Below are 13,691 nucleotides of genomic sequence, written 5' to 3'. Positions count from 1 at the left end.
GGAGTCCCGGTTGGATACGGCCCGGAGTCGGTTTACTTTCTTTAAATAATTCCGACGTGGAGATATAGAAAGAAAAGAAATACTAAACGGACTCCAAAAATCCCGAAATAAATTTTCCCCGTCCTCTAAAAATATGTCGAACAAGATGAACATTTATTTCGGCCTAAAATGCAATTTTGAAAAACGCACATTTTTCCTATGCAAATAAAATGGCAATAAAATTCCAAAATAAAATCTTATCTGATTTTAATATTAAACCTCCAATATTTCTTTATTTTGGGAATGTCATTTTATTCCCTCTCTCTTATTTTTATAAAAGAAATATACAAAGATAAAATAATTAAAATCAAAAGATCCTCTTTTCAAAATTTGAGAAAAACTCAAATATGAAATAACGAAATCCCCAACTCTCTCTGTGGGTCCTTGAGTTGCGTAGAATTTCTTGGATCAAGCCAAAATGCATTAAAATATGATATGGAATGATGATCTAATGTATAACATTCCAAATTGAAAATTTGGGATGTTACAAATAGCAAAGCTCGCGATACATTAAGATCGTACCACCTCAAGAACACGAGAGAGAGAGAGAGAGAGAGATCAAACACATAGCTACTGGTACATACCCTCAGCCCTGAGGGTGAACTACTCCCTCCTCATCATGGAGAGCGTCGGGATGATGAAGATGGCCGCCGGAGAGGGATTCCCCCCCTCCGGCAGGGTGCCGAATCGGGTCTAGATTGGTTTTCGGTGCTACAGAGGCTTGCGGCGGCGGAATTCCCGATCTAGGTTTCTTTTTGGAAGTTTGGGTATATATAAGAGGTGTTGGCGTCAGGAACAAGTCAGGGGGGTCCTCGAGGCGGCCATGAGGTAGGGGCGCGCCCAGGGGGTAGGGCGCCCCCCCACCCTCGTGGTGGCCTCGGGACTCTTCTGGCCCATCTCCGGTACTCCGTGGGCTTCTTCTGGTCCAAAAACAATCTCCGTTGAATTTCAGGTCAATTGGACTCCGCTTGGTTTTCCTTTTCTGCGATACTCAAAAACAAGGAAAAACAGAAACTGGCACTAGGCTCTAGGTTAATAGGTTAGTCCCAAAAATCATATAAAATAGCATATAAATGCATATAAAACATCCTAGATGGATAATATAATAGCATGGAACAATAAAAATATATATACGTTGGAGACATATCAGCATCCCCAAGCTTAATTTCTGCTCGTCCTCGAGTGGGTAAATGACAAAAACAGAATTTTTTATGTGGAATGCTACCTAACATATTTATCAATGTAACTTCTTTATTGTGGCAAGAATATTCAGATCCATAAGATTCAAAACAAAAGTTTGACATGAAAACAATAATACTTCAAGCATACTAACAAAGCGATCATGTCTTCTCAAAATAACATGGCCAAAGCAAGTTATCCCTACAAAATCATATAGTCTGGCTTTGCTTTATCTTCATCACACAAAATATTTAAATCATGCACAACCATGATGACAAGCCAAGCAATTGTTTCATACTTTTGATGTTCTCAAACTTTTTCAATCTTCACGCAGTACATGAGCGTGAGCCATGGACATAACACAATATGTGGAAAAGAATGGTGGTTGTGGAGAAGACAAAAAGGAGAAGATAGTCTCACATCAACTAGGCATATGAACAGGCTATGGAGATGCCCATAAATAGATATCAATGTGAGTGAGTAGGGATTGCCATGCAATGGATGCACTAGAGCTATAAGTGTATGAAAGCTCAACAAAAGAAACTAAGTGCGTGTGCATCCAACTCACTTGCTCACGAACACCTAGGGCATTTTGGGGAAGCCCATCATTGGAATATACAAGACAAGTTCTATAATGAAAGATTCTTAGTAGTATATGAAAGTGACAACATAGGAGACTCTCTATCATGAAGATCATGGTGCTACTTTGAAGCACAAGTGTTGTAAAAGGGTCTCTGATCGTAGTGTCACGTTAGCAGCATCCAGCAGTAGTGTAGGGACACTCTGTTTGTCCATGTATTCACACAGGTACCAAGTTTCCAGTTAATACAATTCTAACGTGAATAATAAACATTTATCATGATATAAGGAAAGATAAATAACAACTTTATTATTGCCTCTAGGGCATATTTCTTTCATTAGAGACAGCCGCATTCACTTTAAATAGGGCACCGTCTAAATCCATTGACACCGTATGAATCATGGTAGCAAGAAACCTAAGCTGTCATTTCTTAAAAGTTTGGGGATGCGACGGTTATGTCAAAAGGCTTCAGTCTGATAAGCTTGAATCCAAAGCGGAGAAGTGTGTCTTCATAGGATACCCGAAAGAAACTATTGGGTATACCTTCTACCACAGATTCGAAGGCAAAACCTTTGTTGCCAACAGTGGGTCCTTTCTAGAGAAGGATTTTCTCTCAAAAGAAGTAAGTGGGAGGAAAGTAGAACTTGATGAGGTAGTTGTACCTTCTCTCGAATTGGAAAGTAGTACATCAGAGAAAGCCATTCCCGTGATGCCCACACCAACCAGAGAGGAAGCAAATGATGATGATCATGAAACTTCAGATCAAGTTACTACTAAACCTCGTAGGTCGACCAGAACACGTTCGGCACCAGAGTGGTAGGGTAATCCTGTCCTGGAAGTCATGTTATTAGACAACGGGGAACCTACAAACTATGAAGAAGCTATGATGAGCCCAGATTCCGATAAATGGCTTGAGGCCATGAAATCTGAGATATGATCCATGTATGAGAACAAAGTGTGGACTTTGGTGGACTTGCCCGATGATCGGCAAGCCATTGAGAATAAGTGGATCTTCAAGAAGAAGACTGACGCTAACGGTAATGTCAGTGTCTACAAAGCTCGACTTGTCGCAAAAGGTTTTCGACAAGTTCAAGGGGTTGACTATGATGAGACTTTCTCACATGTAGCGATTCTTAAGTCTGCCTGAATCATGTTAGCAATTGTTGCATTTTATGATTATGAAATTTGGCAAATGGACGTCAAAATTGCATTCCTTAATTGATTTCTCAAAGAAGAGTTGTATATGATACAACCAGAAAGTTTTGTCGATCCTAAAGGTGATGACAAAGTGTGCAATCTCCAGCAATCCATCTATGGACTGGTGCAAGCATCTCAGAGTTGGAATATATGCTTTGATGAGGTGATCAAAGCATATGCTTTTATACAGACTTACGGTGAAGCCTGTATTTACAAAGAATGTGAGTGGGAGCTCCGTAGCATTTCTAATATTATATGTGGATGACATATTGTTGATTGGAAATGATATAGAATTTTTGTATAGCATCAAAGGATACTTGAATAAGAATTTTTCAATGAAAGACCTCGGTGAAGCTACTTACATATTTGGCCTCAAAATCTGTAGAGATAGATCAAGATGCTTAATAGGACTTTCACAAAGCACATACATTGACAAAGTTTTGAAGGAGTTCAAAATGGATCAATCAAAGAAAGGGTTCTTTCCTGTATTCAAGGTGTGAAGTTGAGTAAGACTCAAAACCCGACCAGGGCAGAAGATAGAGAGAGAGAGTCATTCCCAATGCCTCAGCACTAGGTTCTATAAAGTATGCCATGCTATGTACCAGATCTGTTGTCTGCCTTGCCATGAGTCTGGCAAGGGGGTAGAATAGTGATCCAGGAGTGGATCACAGGACAGTGGTCAAAAAAATTATCCTTAGGTACCTAAAGAGGACTAAAGAAATGTTTCTCGGTTATGGATGTGATAAAGAGTTCGTCGTAAAGGGTTACGTCGATTGAAGCTTTGACACCAATCTGGATGACTCTGAATCTCAATCTGGATATGTATTGAAAGTGGCAGCAATATTAGCTAGAGTAGCTCCATGCAGAGCATTATAGACATAGAAATTTGCAAATTACATACGGCTCTGAATGTGGCAGACCCGTTGACTAAACTTGTCTCACAAGAAAAACATGATCACACCTTAGTACTCTTTGGGTGTTAATCACATGGCGATGTGAACTAAATTATTGACTCTAGTAAACTCATTGGGTGTTAAGTCACATGGCGCTGTGAACTATGGGTGTTTATCACATGGCGATGTGAACTAGATCATTGACTCTAGTGCAAGTGGGAGACTGATGGAAATATGCTCTAGATGCAATAATAAACTGGTTAATATTATATTTCCTTAATCATGATAAAGGTTTATTATTCATGCTAGAATTTTTTTGACCGAAAACTTCAATACATGTGTGGATGCATAAACAAATACCGCGTCCCTAGTGAGCCTCAGCTAGACTAGCTCGTTGATCAAAGATGATTAAGGTTTCCTAACCACATACATGAATTGTCATTTGATAATGGGATCACATCATTTGGAGAATGATGTGATGGACAAGACCCATCCGTTAGCTTAGCATATGATCGTTTAGTCTATTGCTATTGCTTTCTTAATGTCAAATACATATTCCTTCGACTATGATATCATGCAACTCTTGGATACCAGAGGAATACCTTAGGTATCTCTGGGCCCTCTTGGTAATAGACATCACAAGAAGCTTGCAAGCAAAGTGACTAAGGGATTAGTTACGAGATGATGTATAACAGAACGAGTAAAGAGACTTGCCGGTAACGAGATTGAACAAGGTATAGAGATACCGACGATCGAATCTCTGGCAAGTAACATACAGACAGACAAAGGGAATTATGTATGTTGTCATTACAGTTGAACCGATAAATATGTTCGTAGAATATGTAGGAACCTATATGGGCATCCAGGTTCTGCTATTGGTTATTGACTGGAGAAGTGTCTCGGTCATGTCTACATAGTTCTCGAACCCGTAGGGTCTGCACGCTTAACGTTCGTTGACGATATAGTGTTATATGATTTGGTGACAAGATGTTGTTCAGAGTCCCTGATGAGATCATGGGCATGACGTGGAGCTCCGGAATGGTCCGAAGGTAAAGATTGATATATAGGACGATGATATTTGGACACCAGAAGAGTTTTGGGGAGGTACCGGTAGTCATCGGATCGCCGAAAGGGGTTCCGGGAAGCCCTGGGAGGATGATGGGTAATGACCCACAAGTATAGGGGATCTATCGTAGTCCTTTCGATAAGTAAGAGTGTCGAACCCAACGAGGAGCAGAAGGAAATGACAAGCGGTTTTCAGTAAGGTATTCTCTGCAAGCACTGAAATTATCGGTAACAGGTAGTTTTGTGATAAGGTAATTTGTAATGGGTAACAAGTAATGAAAGTAAACAAGGTGCAGCAAGATGGCCCAATCCTATTTGTAGCAAAGGACAAGCCTGGACAAACTCTTATATGAAGGGAAACACTCCCGAGGACACCTGGGAATTATCGTCAAGCTAGTTTTCATCATGCTCATATGGTTCGCGTTCGTTACTTTGATAATTTGGTATGTGGGTGGACCGGTCCTTGGGTGCTGCCCTTTCTTGGACAAGCATCCCACTTATGATTAACCCCTATTTCAAGCATCCGCAACTAAAAAATAAGTATTAAGGTAAACCTAACCATAGCATGAAACATATGGATCCAAATCAGCCCCTTACGAAGCAACGCATAAACTAGGGTTTAAGCTTCTGTCACTCTAGCAACCCATCATCTACTTATTACTTCCCAATGACTTCCTCTAGGCCCAAACAATAGTGAAGTGTCATGTAGTCGACGTTCACATAACACCACTAGAGGAAAGACAACATACATCTCATGAAAATATCGATAGAATACCAAATTCACATGACTACTTATAGCAAGACTTCTCCCATGTCCTCGGGAACAAAAGTAACTACTCAAAAATCAGATTCATGTTCATAATCAGAGGGGTATTAATATGCATAAAGGATCTGAACATATGATCTTCCACCAAATAAACCAACTAGCATCAACTACAAGGAGTAATCAACACTACTAGCAACCCACAGGTACCAATCTGAAGCTTTGGGACAAAGATTGGATACAAGAGATGAACTAGGGTTTGAGAGGAGATGGTGCTGTTGAAGATGTTGATGGAGATTGACCCCCTCCCGATGAGAGGATTGTTGGTGATGATGATAGCGATGATTTCCCCCTCCCGGAGGGAAGTTTCCCGGTAGAACAGCTCTGACGGAGCCCTAGATTGGTTCTGCCAAGGTTCTGCCTCGTGGCGGCGGAGTTTCTTCCTGAAAGCTTGCTTATGATTTTTTTTTCCAGGGTAAAAGACTTCATATAGCAGAAGATGGGCACCGGAGGCCTGCCAGGGGGCCCATGAGGCAGGGGGTGCGCCCAGGGGGGTAGCGCGCGCCCCCACCCTCGTGGCCAGGGTGTGGGCCCCCTCTTGTGGATTCTTTTGCCAATATTTTTTATTAATTCCAAAAATAACTTCCGTGAAGTTTCAGGACTTTTGGAGCTGTGCAGAATAGGTCTATAATATTTGCTCCTTTTCCACCCCAGATTTCTAGCTGCCGGCATTCTCCCTCTTCATGTAAACCTTGTAAAATAAGAGAGAATAGGCATAAGTATTGTGACATAACATGTAATAATAGCCCATAATGCAGTAAATATAGTTATAAAATCATGATGCAGAATGGACGTATCAACTCCCCCAAGCTTAGACCTCGCTTGTCCTCAAGCGGAAGCCGATAACGATAAATGTGTCCACATGTTTAGAGATATAGAGGTGTCGATAAAATAAGATACGGATATGAGGGCATCATGATCATTCTTATAACAACAACATATATGGATATTGTCATATGATTTCTTATGCTCAAGTAATAATCTATTCACAATGTCAAGTATGAATCAGAAAAACATCATTGAGAACCAACAAACTATAATCTCAGTCATTGAAGCAATTGCAATTTATCATAACATCAGAAAGAGTCAATATAAGAGCTTTTCAGCAAGTCCACATACTTAACTATCATTTAGTCTTTCACAATTGCTAACACTCACGCAATACTTATGGCTATGGAGTTTTAATCGGACACAGAGAAAGAAAGGGGCTTATAGTGTTGCCTTCCAACCTTTTACCTCAAGCGTAATGTCAACAATAATAATTCATGCTAACTTACATCCAATTGGATATATATATCAGGATCTTTCCAACGCAATGTGCTTGCCAAAGGATAAAATGTAAAAACAAAAGGTTAAGATCACCATGACTCTTGCATAAGGTATAAGACAAAAGTAAAAGATAGGCCCTTCGCAGAGGGAAGCAGAGGTTGTCATGTGCTTTTAGGGTTGGATGCACGAAATCTTAATGCAAAAGAATGTCACTTTATATTGCCACTTGTGATATGGTCCTTTATTATGCAGTCCGTCGCTTTTATTGCTTCCATATCACAAGATCGTATAAAGTTTGTTTTCTCCACACTAATAAATCATACATATTTACAGAGCAATTTTTATTGCAATACAACATGACAACTTACTTGAAGGATCTTACTCAATCCATAGGTAGACATGGTGGACTCTCATGGGAAAACTGGGTTTAAGGATATTCGGAAGCACAAGTAGTATCTCTACTTAGTGCAAAGAATTTGGCTAGCATGAGGGGGAAAGGCAAGCTCAACATGTTGGATGATCCATGACAGTATACTTTATTTCGGTATAAGAAAACATAACCCATTACGTTGTCTTCCTTGTCCAACGTCAACTCTTTAGCATGTCATATTTTAATGAGTGCTCACAATCATAAATGATGTCCAAGATAGTATATTTATATGTGAAAACCTCTCTTTCTTTATTGCTTCCTATTAATTGCAACGATGACCAAAACTATCTTTGTCAACTCTCAACAAATTTTGTTCATCATACTCTTTTTATGTGAAGTCATTACTCTCCATAAGATCAATATGATCTCTTTACTTATTTTTATTCGTTCTTTTTCTTTTATTCCCTCACGATCATAGCAAGATAATGAAGCCCTGGACTCAACACTAATCTTTATTATATATAGCTCACGGACTCGATTACATAGAAGGATCATAAGGCAAAACTCAAAACTAAATCATACTAAAACTTTATTCTGCTAGATCAAGATATTACCAAAAGGATCACTACAAAAAAAGACACATCCGTGACATTTTGGGGCGAACGAATTTTTTTCCTGTCATACATATGACACTTCTATGACGATAATTGTGACAAAACCCGGCATCATCATAGATGTGGTGGGCTCCTACTTCTATGACAAAAAATCATGACAGAAAATGGGATTTTCGTCCTGGGCGGGCCGGAGATGCAGCTGCATGACATTCTTTGGGCCGTCCATGACGGAAAAAACCATGGTAGAAGCGAGGGGGAGGAAAATTTCGGGGAGTTGCCGGTTACGGTGGGAGGTCGGGGGCCGAGCGATGCACGTTTCTCTCGTACGTACGCGCATGTGTGCGAGGCGTTGGCTCTAACTGAAGCCGAGCGAGGCGTTGGGATCTAACTGAACCCGAGCGATTGCACTGCGGGCTACGCGTTACTGAACCCGATGGATCAATCGATGGCTGTTAACTGAACCCGATGGAGCGATTCCTTCGCTACTGCTGCTAACTGAAGTCGATCGATTGGATGAACAATGAGCGTTGCGGGGGGGTTTGGATGTACAGTGAGCGGTGGCGTTGCCTCTGGATGAACAGGAACCCATGGTGTGGAGGGCTGGATGAACAGTAGATGGTGGAGGGTTGGCCGTGGAGGGGTGGTTGAACAGGACCCGGTGGTATGGAGGGCTGGATGAACAGTAGACGGTGGAGGGGTGCCCGTGGAAGGGTGGTTGAACAGTAGCCGGTGGAGTAGCGCACGGTGGAGGCTGGATGAACAGGAGCCCGTGGAGGCTGGAGGAGGTCGACGGTAGCCCGTTGAGGCTAGAGGAGGTCGACGGTGGAGATGAACAGTATCCCGTGGAGTCCCATTTTGCGGTATGCCACACCCCTCCCCCCCTCCCCCGGTTTCAACCATAGCGCTCCAACACAAGTCCCTTTCGTCCGTTTTGCGGTACGCCACACCCCTCCCGATGAACAGGACCCCCGTTTCGACCGTAGCGCTCCAACACAAGTCTGTTTCGTCCGTTTTGCGGTACGCCACAACCCTCCCGATCAATAGGACCCCCATTTCGACCGTAGGAGTTCTGTTTCCTCCGTTCTGCGGTACGCCAGGCCTCGTTTCCATCGCCTGTTCCGTCCAAGCCGGTTGGCTCCCACGCATTCCGTTGCCTCCCTATGAACACGACACATTCTGTTGCCTCCCCGTGAACACGACGTATTCCGTTGCCTCCCCATGAACACGACGCATTCCATTGCCTCCCCATGAACACGACACATTCCGTTGCCTCCCCGTGAACACGAGCCCTCGCCGTATGTATGCGGGACTAGGCGTTCGAGACCCTGCCCGTATGTACACATACGTGGCCATATTTTCTTTCTTGCACCCTGGCCGCTATACGTACGTGTACATGCTACGTGCGCGCCTCTACTACGACATGTGCGCACCTCTACATCGACCAGTATATATGTATGTACAAGTTCATGACCAGAATGACAACGCTACGTACGCTTCGACCAGGTGGGTCCCAACTGTTAGGCAGTTCCTTGCATGAGAAAATGTAGCTGGTGAGTCCCAGCAGTCAGAGCGGCGAATCATTTTTTTTTTGCCCGGACGCACTTCCTTTGCGTGTGAAGATGTAGCTGGTGGGTCCCAGCAGTTAGGGGGGCAAATTGTTTTTTTTGCCCGGATGCACTTCCTTGCGTGTGAAGATGTAGCTGGTGGGTCCCAGCAGTCAGGGGGGCGAATCCTTTTTTTGCCCGGACGCACTTCCTTGCGTGCGAAGATGTAGCTGGTGGGTCCTAGCAGTTAGGGGGAAACTTTTTTCGCGAAATACGGTGGCCCGTCTGGTGGGTCCTCACTGTTAGGTGGAGGAATCATTATTTTCCGCGTAATAAGGAGGCACTTCCTTGCTACGGCCGTGGACCCAGCTGTCAGCCTCTCCACGTACAGTCCACGTCCGATGGAAGTCGTTCCTTGACCATGTTGACCACGCCGCACCGAGAGCACCACGGCGGTGGACGACGGCGAGGCCTAGGAAGGGGACGACTCGGAGCCGGGGAAGACGCAGAAGTGGATGCCCACACGAAGAGGAGTACAAGGGTTCACTGGTTCGGCTGCGGTGTGAGGATGCTGTCGCCGTAGATTAACAGGGGGTGTGGGTGAGTAGAGGGATGGCCTGGCCAGTGGTGGGAGTAGTAGGGGGCGGTGAGGCCTCCGCGGCATCAAAGCCGGCCACGGGAGGCAGGAGCACGCGGCACGACCGACGCTGGTTTGGGCGGCTGGAGCAAGAAGACCAGAGGTTGAAGAAGCACTACAACCGTTGGATGAAAATCGTACGGTAACAGGAGCTAGAATCGTTCATATTGACTAAGTTGACAAAGCCCTCCGTCCTCGTCAACTTGGTAGGCCCACAAGTCAGCCTCCCAGTATGCTGGGTTCCAGCTGGCAGGGGGAGTATTCATTTTTTGTGCGAAGATAGCTGGTGGGTCCGACAAGTCAGCGGGGGCACATTTTTTCACGAAATACAGAGGCCCTTCCGGTGGGTCCCAGATGTCAGGTGGAGGAATCATTATTTTGCGCGTAATAAGGAGGCATTTCCTTGTGTGCGGCTGTGGACCCAGCTGTCAATCTCTCCACACACAACCTACTTCCGATGGTGTCGTTCGTTGACCATGTTGACCATGTCGCGCCGAGCGCATCCAAGGTGGTGGACGACGGCGAGGCCTCGGACAGCAACGAGCCGGAGATGGGAAGATGCGGGAGTAGAGTCGCAGATGGAGAGGTGTACAAGGGTTAACTGGTTCTAGTGCGGTGTGGTTCGGCAGTCGGTGGAGAAGAACAGGAGGTGTGGAGGGTTGGAGGGATGGCCTGGCCAACGGTGGAGTAGCGCTTCATAGCGAAGCGTGCTAAGCAGAGCTGCTAGCAGTAGGAGGCGGGAGGTCGTCCCGGCGGTGCTGGAGGAAGAAGACGAGAGATTGAAGATGGATGCCGGCCGTTGCATGTAAATTCAACAGCTAACATGTCAGAATCATTTGTTGACTAAATTTACAACGACTTGCGTTGGCTTCGACCTATTGACCCACATTTCAGTCTCCAAAATTGTGGCACGTATTCAACCCATTTTTTCAGAATTTACAGTCTTTTTTTTGCGCGGTAGAATTTACAGTCAATTTGATCTTTTTTTTGAATTACAGCCATTAGCTCGGGTGGGTGAACAATTAATGTAGCTTTCATGCGGCCCATTTATTTTATTTCCTAAAAAATTACAGGCCATTTGCACTTTATCTAGATGCACGATTTTGCTGGGCTGATTCTAATTATAATGTTGGGTTGGGCTAGCAATGTTATCAAAAAATAAAAAAGGGCTGAGCATTTTCTTATAAATATATTTAAATAATAAGTGATATTATTACATCTGTCCTCAAATCTTACCAAGCTTTTGTACACAATCACTAGGATTTTCGTGCCAAAACAATCCAGGATTTTATTTGTTAAGAAATTATTTTTACAAGTTAATAAGATGTGGGATATTGTTTTCTTACATATGTAAGTATCTGTTAAATATATGATGACAATAAAAATAATATATAATAACATATAAAATAATTTAAATATATATAATATAGTTAAAAGGGAAACATAAGTTGTACCTGGCGTTCCTATTCTTATATAGAAAAATAGAACAGACCGCTGCGTTTTCTTCAAAAAAAAAAATATAAATTGGGCTGCCAAAAATAAAACCTCGGATGGGAGGTCCATAGGTCGGTCGATACATGACGGCCCTAACAAAATACAAACAGGCCCTCCCATCCGAGGTCGTGGGCTGCGCATGTTAAAAATGAAAGCCTAGACGGGGCAGCCCAAAACCACGTCCAACACTTGCCAAAACTCCGTCCCTTGTTTTCTCTGTGTTTCGCACACTCAACATTGTGTGGGCATTTTGACTGTGCATTATATGAAGATGTGCTATGCATGAATGTTGATCAACATGATGTTAACTGGCTGGTAGTTCCATTTTCGACCACGAATAAAACTTCCAACATGATGTTAACCCTGTTTGAAAAGGCCGTGTTAATATAAATGCTCTGTCTCTGAAAGTTGCAGTTTCTTATCTGAAACTGAACTTGCAGTTTCTTATCTGGAACTGAAACTTGCAGTTTCTTCTCGTCTACACTTTTATACTCCTATGAAACTACATTTTTTTAAGTGCTAAAAATAGATCTCTAGAATTCATAAAATTCTTCATATGCTCAGTACTGCAAATTTGAAATTCAAAAGACATTCATATCTGAAAGTACTCTCAAAATACACAATACAAAACTCAATTCACAACCTGCAAATACTGACAACCCTAAGCTCCTCCTGACAATTCACAACCTGCCCGACTATTGGGCTGGGGGGCAGTCCCCTCCTATTCCTCGGCGGAAGACAGCCGCCCCATGAGACGATGTGAACGGCAAGGGAGACGATGGCGGGGAACCATCGTCGGGCCAACTGCTTTTCTCCTCTTGCAGTTGGGTTCGGTCGACGAAGAATCCACCGGCTCGCTCTGGCAGGACACCCTCACAAACGGCACCCTGTAGATGATCGATCCTTCAATCTCTGGTGGATGCTCCATCTGGGATCGATACTCCCACCACCGCTCCCTCACGATCGGATTCGGTGAATCTGTTTGCTCCATGGCCCAAAGGAGCAGCTCTATGTACTCCGGCGCGACTCCCTCCGGGAGTATTGCCGCCTTTTCGCTCTGTTGCAGATATTTGGCCATGGATGTCGCCGCTAGTTGGTCCTTGTTATCAAACCAAGACTGTATCTCCAACATCCTAGCTAGCTTCACAGGGTCGCCATCTGCGATCCTCATGTATCGGTTGTACTCCTCCATCGATCTACTTCTCCACAGCACCTTCACTCGCCGGCGGTGGTTTTTGAATGGAAGAGGAGAGGAGTGGCGCTGGTTTTGGATTAGAACGGGAGAGAAGCGACACTGGTTTTGGACTGGAACAGGAGAGGAGGGGCGGTGGTTTTGAAATGGAAGAGGAGAGGAGCGGCGCTGGATTTAGATTGGAATAGGAGAGGAGCGGCGGTGGATTTAGATTGGAACAGGAGAAGAGCGGAAGAGCGGCGCTGGTCTTGGAAGTATTTTTTGTTGTTTTGCATATTTTGGGTCAAAGTTTGACCACGTACTGTATGTGACAAGAAAAATGTGAATGCATGTCACCAAAAATTGAATCGTTTGGTTTGTATCTGAATGTACTTTCAAATTATATTATTTTTGCAACGTATAACATATATTTTATATGCGAAAATCATGGTCAATTATGACCCAGAATAAAAGGGAGACTAGTTAATGTGGGGTCGCTTTCTTAATTGAAGGGTAAATTGATTTTGATTTTGATCCAGTCACAGCGCGCCGGCCCTCTCGCCCAATCCTAAATCGCTGCCGCACGCTCCTCTCCCTCTTCTCCATTGTAAAACCACCTCCTCTCCTCTCCATCATCTCCATTCCAAAACCACCGTCTCGCCTCTCCCTCTTCTGATCTTCTCCATTGCAAAACCACCTCCTCTCCTCTCCATCATCTCCATTCCAAAACCACCGTCTCGTCTCTCCCTCTTCTGATCTTCTCCATTGCAAAGCCACCTACTCTCCTCTCCATCATCTCCATTCCAAAACCACCTC

The sequence above is a fragment of the Triticum dicoccoides genome, chromosome 3B, assembly GCF_002162155.2.
Source record: "Triticum dicoccoides isolate Atlit2015 ecotype Zavitan chromosome 3B, WEW_v2.0, whole genome shotgun sequence".
Classification (NCBI taxonomy): Eukaryota; Viridiplantae; Streptophyta; class Magnoliopsida; order Poales; family Poaceae; genus Triticum; species Triticum dicoccoides.
This window is presented reverse-complemented; position numbering follows the sequence as displayed.